Here is an 11,074-nt window from a genome sequence, read left to right as displayed (position 1 = left end):
AGATGTACACATTGTTTGAGAGTGAAATATTGAATAATGGAATTGCAATATTTAGAAATTGCAATTTTTTCTGTAATAGATGTCAAATAATATCTACTTTATCAAATAAAAGATGTACACATTATTTGATACTGAAATATAGAATAAAAGACTTAAAACTTCTCACTCTAATTAGGCATACCTTTGACATTTGAGACTTGGTCATATTAACCGAGAAAGAATCACTAGACTTGTGAAAGATAGCATATAAAGTTCACTTAAAGAAGTTGATCTTCCATAATGTGAATCTTGCTTAGAAGGTAAGATGACTAAGCGATATTTTAATGCAAAAGGAACAAGGGCTAGAAAACCCATAGAACTTGTACACACTGACGTATGTCGCCTCATGAGCATTAATGCAAGAGGTGGATACGAGTATTATGTAACTTTTATTGATGACTATTCCAGATATGGGTATGTATACCTAACGCACCACAACAGTGAAACCTTTGACAAATGTAAAAAGTTTCATATAGAATTGGAGAAACAACTATCTTTACCCATAAAGGCACTTCGGTCAGATCAAGGTAGGAAATATTTGTCTGATGAGTTCATAGGGTACCTTATAGATAATGAGATTTTATCCCAGATAACTGCACCGTGGACTCCACAACAGAATGGTGTAGCAGAGAGAACCAATCAAACACTGTTAGAGATGGTACGTTCGATGTTAACTTATTTGAAGTTGCTAACCTCTTTTTAGGGATATGCGGTCCAAATGACTTAATTTATTCTGAATAATTTGCCAACTAAGGCAGCATCAAAAACTCCATAAAAATTATGGCATGGCAAGAAGCCAAGTCTAGAAAATTTAAGGATTTGGCATGCCCAGCCCACGTATTAGACAAAAATGCAAGGAAGTTGGACTAAAAGACAAAATTGTGCATATTTGTACGATTTCCAAAGGGAACAAATGGTAGTTTGCTTTACAACCCGAAAGAACAAACTGTTATAATGTCAACTCATGCTACTTTCCTTGAAGAAATTTACATGAATGACTTTAAACCTTGCAGTAAAGAGGTACTCAAGGAAATTTAGGGAAATATACAAAACACTATAGAAAAGATTCCAGAACCAACTCCTAATTGTAAACCTATAAACAATCAGCAGCATAGGGTGCTTCGTCACAGTAGAAGGGTTTCTTGTAGACCTGAGTTTTTCTAACCTGGCGAAAGTGTTTTTAACATTGAGTTTGTTGAATAGGAAAATGATTACCCACTCACATATGACGAAGTGATGTAAAGTGTTGATTCCAAGCTTTCGAAAATAACTATGAAAGCTTAGATCGACTCTATGTATTTCAACCTAATGTAGGAACTTGTAGACTTATCAGACGGGATAAAACCCATAAGGCGTAGGTGAATCTACAAGAAAAAAAGAAATGTGGACAGAAAAGTGGAAACTTATAAGGCTAGACTTTTAGCAAAATGTTATACTCAAAAAGAATGTATCGATTACGAAGAAATCTTCTCTCCAACTGTCATGCTCAAGTTAATCTGCATATTGTTTTCTATTATAGTGGCTCTCGATTACGAGATTTGACAAATGGATGTCAAGACAATATTTTTGAACGGCTACCTTAAAGAGAGCATTTATATGATGCAACCCACCAAATATATATCTAAAGGAAACGAGCATAAAGTTTGCAAACTGCTTAGATCCATATATGGACTAAAGCAAGCATCTCGCTCATGAAATCAAATATTTCATCAAGCAATAAAGACTTTTGGACTTAAGCAAAACGTAGATGAACCTTGTGTTTAAAAACGTTTAGGAGATGGAAAAGTGGTCTTTCTTGTTCTATATGTCGATGAGATTCAACTCATTAGGAATAATGTAAGTACATTACCATTAGTTAAACTATGGTTAACTCAACAATTTAGCATGAAGGACTTGGGAGAAGCTAATTTTGTTATAGGCAATCGAATCCTAAGGGATTGAAAGAACAAAGTTATAGCACTATCCCAGGCTTTATAAATAGACAAGATATTGGAGTGTTATGCAATGATCAATTTGAAGAAGGGAAATCAACCCTTCATCTCGGGATTTCATGTCTTTTTAGAAAATTGTCCTGAGATAACGGAAGAAATAAAGAAACATTAGAAAGGTTTCATATTCCTCGACAGTAGGAAGTCTCATGTAACACCCCATACCCAATCCAGTTGCTGGATCCAAGCTACAGGATGCTACAACAAAAAATTGGAATATTCATAGGTAATTTATTCTATAACATTCATTAATTCAATAAATATAAGGTAAGTCTATGTTTAGCATACACTACAAGTAAAAACCAAGTCTCAACTAAGCTAATGAAAGCCCTTAAACTGGCTCAAAACTAAATTGGGACCATTTTGAAACATTTAAAAAAATAGGCAAAAATTTAAAACAAGCGTCACATGGCCTGTGGCCAGACCGTGTGGTGCTATCACATAGCCGTGTGCCCAAACTGTGTAATAGATTAATGTCGTGTAATATTGGGTCACAGGGTTGTGCCGCTAGGTCATGTAACAAACTGTGGTCGTGTGAATTACCCTACACCTAAATTAAATAGGCCACACGATCGTGCCCTGCACCCATGTATGGCACATAACCGTGTAGCTGACTATGCCACATACAATGTGTGCCTAAAATGTCGTCCACCACAAGCAATTATAACTTATATTCTTTTAAGCCTCAAGTTAAGTAAAAGGCCCTTGATTAACCTGTTAAGAGACACCAAAAATATACCAAAACAAAACATAATTCATTCAACCTAAGTTCCTAACCAATATGCCATATTTGTCACCACAATTCAATAATTAAATAACAACTATTGTTTACCATTCATGCCAAATTATTCATACCTAAACATAGATGTACAACCATAATTTCTTTAGTTAAATCATTAATTGACGAAGTTCATCAAATGGCTTAAAACATGAACACCTATTTTAACAATCAAAACATATCATATTTACCAATGCATTTATTCATCTCATGACTCAATTCAATCACACCAAACAAAAACATTTTCCTAACACAACAAAAGTCCAATGTCATTTCATGCCATTATTTAATCATATATATAATGCCATTCAAGCCTTTGCCATTATCATCAATCTACTAAGTATCAAATTGGTACCAACCACTTAACACCACAAGAATATATATAAGTTTATACACAACCAAAGTGCCAAAACATGATAATTATTTTTCAAAGAGTAATCACCCTCTATACATACCACAAGTAACAAAATTTTATACATTAAAATTCCATTGAATCAAGTGATAGTAGGTGTGAGCTTTTTTCCAATCTGATCGACACGTTCCAGAATTCTAAAATCTACAAAGAAGTCGAAACACAAGTATGTAAAATACTTAGTAAGTTTATACATTATGAAAATTTCTTACCTCAATTCCCTATCTCATAGAAATTCATTATGTAAACATTTATACCTATCAATATTCAAACAACATCATTAAACATGTAAGGTTATGAGCTTAATCACACATATAACCTCAACTTGTTCGCATTTTCATTTCAAGCCAACTTATGTTTTGTATCCAATACATATACATTACTTAGCCAACATTCACAATCACCATTAACAAATCAAATATAACATATTATCACTATTAATTTAATTATACTGTATGAACTTACCTGAAAAAATTGTAGCAGTTTAACAATAGGGCCTAGTTGGTAATTTTTTCTTTTCCTCGTACGTCCTCTGTTTGTTGAATTTATTGATCTAAAGCATAACCTAACTTAATTAACCATTCTAATTAACATATAGCAGCATAGTACGGTCATGCCTTAGCTCAATTTCACCTATAAATTTAATTTTTTAAGTTTTGCATTTATTTAAATTTGTACCTAAAACTAAAAATACTACAATTTTCACACTTGAGCTTTGACTTCGATATCGATCTCAATTTCATCCTCCAACAATCCATTAGAACACATAATTTCATAATTTATATATATATTGAATTTATTGCATTTTAGTCCATAAGTTCAAACCTATTAACTTTTACTTTACAAACTAGTCTATTAGCATATTTAAGCTTCAAAACTAACCAAAGAGTCACGAAAACTTCAAGAAACATCAATGGTAACTTTAACAAAATTTGACGGGTTCGTGAAATAGTCCCTAGGTTAGCTAAATCAAGTTTTCGATATTCCAAAAACATAAAAATTACAAGAAACGAGCTAAGAATTACTTACAAATTGAAGCTTAAGCTTAGATGATGGTTTGGGATTGTTTTTCCTCTTCACATTCGACTAGGAGGTTGAAAATGACAGTAATTTATTTCTCTTTCCTTTTTCTTTTGGTTTTTAACATATTATTATAAAACCATATTATTCATTAAAAATAAAACATTTTAAGACCATTTAATTGTCCACTAACCTTAAGGAGGGTAAAATTACCATTTAAATCCCTAAAAAAATATTAACCATGCATTTTCGCTAATAAAAATCAATAGAGATCAAGTTTTACGATTTTTATGATTTAGTCATTGTACCTTTATTAACTAACCAAGAGACAAAATTATCAAACCAAATCTGAATATGACACTTGAATAACTTTGTACATATTAAATAAATAATATTTACAAACACACATGTTGGATTTTTGGCCTTGAAACCACAATTTTTGACACCATTGAAAACGGGTTGTTATGTCTCATTTATGCTATGTTATGCACACACCTAGATATCTATTTTGTTGTGAGGTTGGTAAGTCAATATCAAGCGAATCCAGGACTAAGACACTGGCAAGCAGTTAAGCATACACTCAAGTATTTATGGAGAACGAGGGATTATATGCCTATGTATTTCGGAGGAGATCTTACTCTTATCGGATATATTGATTCTGACTTTTGAACATTTTAGGATTATAGGAAATCAACATGGGGCTGTGTTTTGTCCTAAATGGGGGTCCATAGTATAAATAAGTGTCAAGTAGGATTACACTGCTAACTTCACTATAGAGGGTCGAATATGAGGTTTGGAAAAGCTATGGCACTCTAACAATGCAGATATAGCTAAGGCTCAAAGAAACCACATAAGGAGAAAACATATTTATACAAAGAATCATAAGGGATACAGTAGTGTTTGACGGAATAATGGATGTAGTCAAAGATCGCATATTACGACAAACCCTTCGGATTCGTTATGCCAAGACTCTACTAGCTAGAGAGCTCTTTGGGAAACATATGGAGAGGCACAAGAATGTGAAACATGACTTGTCTACTTCACTAAGGCAATTGGGAGACTGTTGGGTCTGGTGCCCTATGTGTAGTATTTTCATCTAAGTATACTTGTAATTTTTCAAATAGATTAGTTAATAAAATTAATCATTAATTACATCAATATTTTTTTTATTGTCCTCACATGGTTTTTGCATGCTAATTAAAATGGAAAAAAATGTTGCTCATTGGTTGTCTAATGTTTAAATAACACTAATCGACATTATGTGGTCGGATCGTAATACAAAAAGATAGCTTGCATTAGTTAATGAACTTAAACATGTCCTTAGTCTAATCGAAAATAAGCAAACCGATTGAAATAATAATATATTGTCTATCAAGTCTAATTTGGGAAATGTTTTGTATTGGGCATCGAAGCAGATGATCCCTAGAAGATAGAGACATAGATGTGACTGACTGGACTGATAGGACATTAGACTAGACCTAAGTAGAATATATCTTGAATCCGTTTATGGATCTATTAGCTTATGATGTTCATAGTATGGCATACCTAAATCCTAAGTGGATGGCAAACTATGTATGCGTGACTCATACACTTTGATGCAAGTAAAAGCCTGAGTTCTGCAATATGTAGCGTCATTCAAAAAAAGTGGAATTTATGGCCTGAGACATGGGTAAATGATATCCTCTTATTGGCATTACATGGTTGATGAAAAGTAAACGTGCCCACGGGTTGTTCGTCTTTGTGATGAATGACTTGATCACTAGTTGATAGTAATTGACTTCTAATGAAAGAAGATGTAAAGGTTACCATGAGATAAAATAGTATCATATTGGGAGAGAGGATATTATCCCAAAGAGATCAAGGATATCCTATAAGGGTAACACACTTATGACAAGGTCATTGGACAAGCACTGAGTAGATGTTTTCGTCATGGTATGTTGTTAGGGAGAACTCAGTCACAATACTATAGTGGAACAATTTCATGACTAAATGAGTTTAAAATTAATAGGTGAAAAGCCAAAACTTAACTATAAATCATTTGAGGACTAATTACATATGTCCAATCGATTCTTTCGCTAGCTCGTTAAAACCATAAATGAATTGCGTGTTTGAATAGAAAAATGAAAAAATGGAAATGGAAACCAGACATAAATGGTTATGGTTTTAGTCTGAAATGGAAAAATGGAACCATTTAGAAATGAATGTAGGATTCAAAAAATGGAAATGATCCATTTGCAATTCTATATGGATTACTTAAAAATGATCTAAAGAATAAGTTTATGTTTTTGAGCTATTTTGAAGCCCGAAAATGAAAATAAACCATTCAGTCATAGTGAACACGTTAAGTTATGAAATATTGAACATAATTTCTCGAACCTATATCAAGGGTAAAATTATCAAAAAATTTACCAAGGATAAAATCATCAAAATTTTACTGGCCGTAAAACCGGGATGAGAAAATTGTTTGATATAGAATATTAAAGTTTATTTTGGGAAATAAAAAAAATCAAATCAAGTTGGATCACATTACAGAGTATTGGGTCAAAAGGCCTAAAAAATATGCATAATTGGACCGAACCTGAAAGAAGCTTGAATCCCGATCATAATACATATGAGGGAAAGCACACCCTATTTGCCCCTTTCCCTCTTCTAGTTCGACTAGGAAGTTGTTTTTCTATTTGAAATAAACCTCCACAATTCAACAAGGGTTCTACCTTCTCTCCCTATAAATAGATGGCACCGATAAAGCTATTAACACAACTTTGAGAGGTTGTTACTCTGCCAAAAATTTGAGGGAATTTATTCTCAATTATTAAATATATTTTTCTAAAATAACAATTATATTGGTTTCTATTAAAGAAAAAATTCCATTTTCACCTCAAATAAAAAAGAGAAAACTTTTTCTAGTTCTGTGTTTTGATTAAATTGGTTTGAGCCCACACTTAAAGCACTTTGTGGAACAAGAATAGTGAAGAAGATTGTTTGGTTAAAAATCGGAAACAATAAATGTCCGTTAAGCCTAAAACACGGGTATGAATTAGGTTATATTCTACTAATATAAATATCACAAATCGTGTCAGTTTTTAAATTTTTAATTTTCCGTTGTGCAAGAAAAACATTTTCAAACCGGATTTTTTCCAACAAACAGCCTACCAAATTTCAAAACCCTTGTCGAGGAACAGTTCCAATTAAATTAATTTCTATTTACCTTGTTACTTTTATGCCCCGTTCTTTACGTGCAGGTAAACTTGAATTTAATCCTAAAATTGAGAAAACTGCAAGGCGGTGTGAAAAAGAAGCTACGCATCACAAATGAGTTTCTTTATCCTCAATTCCACTTTTAGAAGATCAAAAAGAAGAAAAATAAGTTCATTCAATTAGAAATTCTGAAAAAGAAGTCATGGCGGAGCAAACTTTACGTCAATTGACCGCATTGGGTGCATGTAGCAACGATTGTGCTTTCATTATCATGATCCAGAGTTGTTGTTTGAACTTAATTCCAGACTTATCCATTTACTCCCAACATTTCGTGGGCTCAAAATTGAAAATCCTCACAAGCATTTGAAGGAATTCCACATCGTTTGATTGAGCATGAGTCTGCAAGGCATCACCGAAGATTAAACCAAACTACCTGCCTTTCTATTTTCACTAGCCGACCACACAAAGGATTGGTTGTTCTACATGCCTCCTAAATCAATTAACACATAGGTGGACGTGGCGAGGCTTTTCCTTAACAAGTATTTTCCTACCTCATGAACCGCTAACATTTGGAGAGAGATTTTGGTAAAAAATGACATTCAGATTCTCCGCAACTATTAGGAAAGGTTTAAACAACTGTGTGCAAGTTTCCCTCAACATGGGATCTCTGAACAACTTCTCATTCAATATTTTTATGAGGGGTTGTTACCCATAGAAAGGAAGATGATGGATGCAGTAAGTGGAGAAGAAATTGTTAACAAAACTTCTAGAAATGTTAGGGAGTTGATCAATGTCATGATCGCTAATTCACAACAAGTTGGCTCGCAACAAGACACCACTTTTAAACGAGTGAATGAGATAAGTATCTCTACTTTTCAAAGTCAAATTTCCAATCTTACCTCTCTTGTGCAACAAATGTCAATGGGTAACTCCAACAAGTGAAAGCTTGTGGTATTTGCACGAGAAATAGACACCTAACAGATAAGTGTCCAACACTTAAAAAGGATGCAACCGGGACTGCCAATATTGTTGGTGGATTTTATGGTGTAAGTATAATCCTTACTCAAACTCCTTTAATCAAGGGTGAACAGATCACCTAAGTTTTAGCTATGGGACAAAGCCATACAATCCTCCACAAGCTCGACATGGATAGTCTCATGAGTTATCTCATTAACATTCATCATCGAAGCCAGGTATGTCCATTGAAGGAATAGTTTTTTCTCTTACTACTAGCACGCAACAATTCCAACAAGATACCAAGGCAAGCATAAAAAATCTGGAAAATCAAGAAAGTCAACTTATTTCATCTATTAGCCAATTGGAATGTCAAAGTAAGCTACCTTTTCAAACTATTGTCAACCTAAAGTAAAATGAAAATGTGATTACTTTGAGAAGTGGTAAAGAATTGTAGGAAACAAAAGTGCTTAGCCAAACCTTGAAGGCAGGAACTGAAAAAGAAGTGACACATCCAAATACCTCCGATGAAATGCGAAAGACATTGATGATGCCACATCCTTTTCCTCAAAGATTAGCCAAAACCAAGAAAGATGCACAAGAGGAAATCTTTGAGACCTTTTGCAAATTCGAGGTAAACATCCCATTACTTGGGGCTATTAAACACGTACCTTGATATGAAATATTTCTCAAAGAGTTATGCACCAACAAGAAGAAACTCAACGATAATGAAAAGGCAAGAATGAGAGAAAATGTATCATCAGTTCTCTAAAGGAAACACCCTAAAAAATGAAAGGACCCAGGCATGTTCACTATCCCATGTCAAATTGGAAATGTTAAAATTGAAAAAGCTATGTTAGATTTAGATGTTTCTATTAATGCTATTCATCGTTCCATTTCTTCTTCTAATAGAATAGGTCCTTTAAAAGAAACTAGAGTAATTATCCAAGTTGTTGATTGTTCAAATGTGTATCCAACCGATGTTTTGGAAGATGTTTTGGTTCAAGTTAATAGACTATTTTTTCTTACAAATTTCTAGGTCCTGGACATGGAAGAAGAAGACTTTTCCAATCCTAACTTGATTTTGCTAGTATGGTCATTTTTTAGAACATTAAAGACAATAATTAATGTGCATGATAGTACTCTCACTATGGAATTTGATGGGGAAGTTATTAAATTTAACATTCATAATGCCATTCAATATCCTAGTGATGCATGTTCATTATTTACTTTAGAAGTCAGTGGCCCTTTGGCGTAGGAAGTATTTAAAATGAATGAAGAAGATATCTTGAGAATGATCCTCAACAAGAGCCACAAACTTGAAGAATTAACAAAAACTGAGGAAGAATTTTTAATAGATTTTGATTTGGAAGAAACATTTCATGAATTAGAATCCTTCAAAGCTTTCAGTTACAATACACCAAAGATGGAATTGATTTCTTCTAATAATAAATTGTTATATTCAATTGTACAGGTACCAAAACTTAAATTGAATCCTCTTCCTGAGCACTTGAAGTATGCATTTTTTGGACATAAGGAAACTCTACCAGTGATTATATCCAACAAGTTAAATACAACTAAAGATGATAGGCTCATTCAAGTTTTGTAAGAGCATAAGGAATCCATCAGTTGGACAATAGTTGAGATAAAGGGATTACGCTCTTCGAGGTGCATACATCAAATCTTGATGTAAAAAGAGTGTAAGCCCTTATGACAAGCTCAATGCAAGCTAAACCCACCTATGATAGAGGTGGTAAAGAAAGAAATCATGAAATTACTCGACTTCAAAATAATCTATCTAATTTCGATAGTAAGTGGGTAAGTCCTATTCAAGTGCTTCCCAAGAAAACAAGTATTACCATGATTGAAAATTATGATGATGACATGGTGCTCACCCAAGTTCAAAATGAGTGCTTCCCAAGAAAACAGGAATTTGAATGTTTTGACAAGAATAGAACATTTTCCTCTTTCTTTTATTGATAAAATACTTGAGCGCTTGGCAGGCATGTCTCATTATTGTTGCTTAGATGGTTACTCCAATTTTCATCAAATTTCGGTGGCACCTGAAGACAAAGAAAAGACTATTTTCACATGCCCATTTGGCACATTCGCATACTGATGCATGTTGTTCAAACTATGCAACGCACTTGCCACATTCTAAAGGTGTATGGTTAGTATTTTCTTTAATTATGTCAAAAACATAATTAAGTTTTTTTATGGATAACTTTACAGTTTATGGTGATTCTTCCGATGTATGTTTGACTAACCTTATAAAAGTCCTCAAACAATGCATAGAAACAAATTTAGTACTTAACTATGAAAAATGTCATTTATGGTTGATCAAGGTATTATTCTAGGCCATATAGTATCTTCTAGAGGAATTGAAATGGATAAATATAATATTGATGTTATCAAATATTCAACTTACCCTGTCAATGTGCGAGGGATTCACTCTTTTCTTGTCGATGCAGGATTCTATAGACGATTCATCAAGGACTTCTCCAAGATGTGGACTTTGTGTTTGATGAACCATGCAAACAAGTAATTGACAAATTGAAAAAGGCGTTGACTACTGCACTGATAATTCAATTGTCGAATTTGAATTTTCCCTTTAAAATAATGAGCGATTTTAGTGAATACGCTGTTGGAGCTATCTTGGGGCAAAAGACTGACAAAGCCTCACAT

The sequence above is a fragment of the Gossypium hirsutum genome, chromosome A02, assembly GCF_007990345.1.
Source record: "Gossypium hirsutum isolate 1008001.06 chromosome A02, Gossypium_hirsutum_v2.1, whole genome shotgun sequence".
Lineage (NCBI taxonomy): Eukaryota > Viridiplantae > Streptophyta > Magnoliopsida > Malvales > Malvaceae > Gossypium > Gossypium hirsutum.
Note: the sequence above shows the minus strand (reverse complement) of the source record.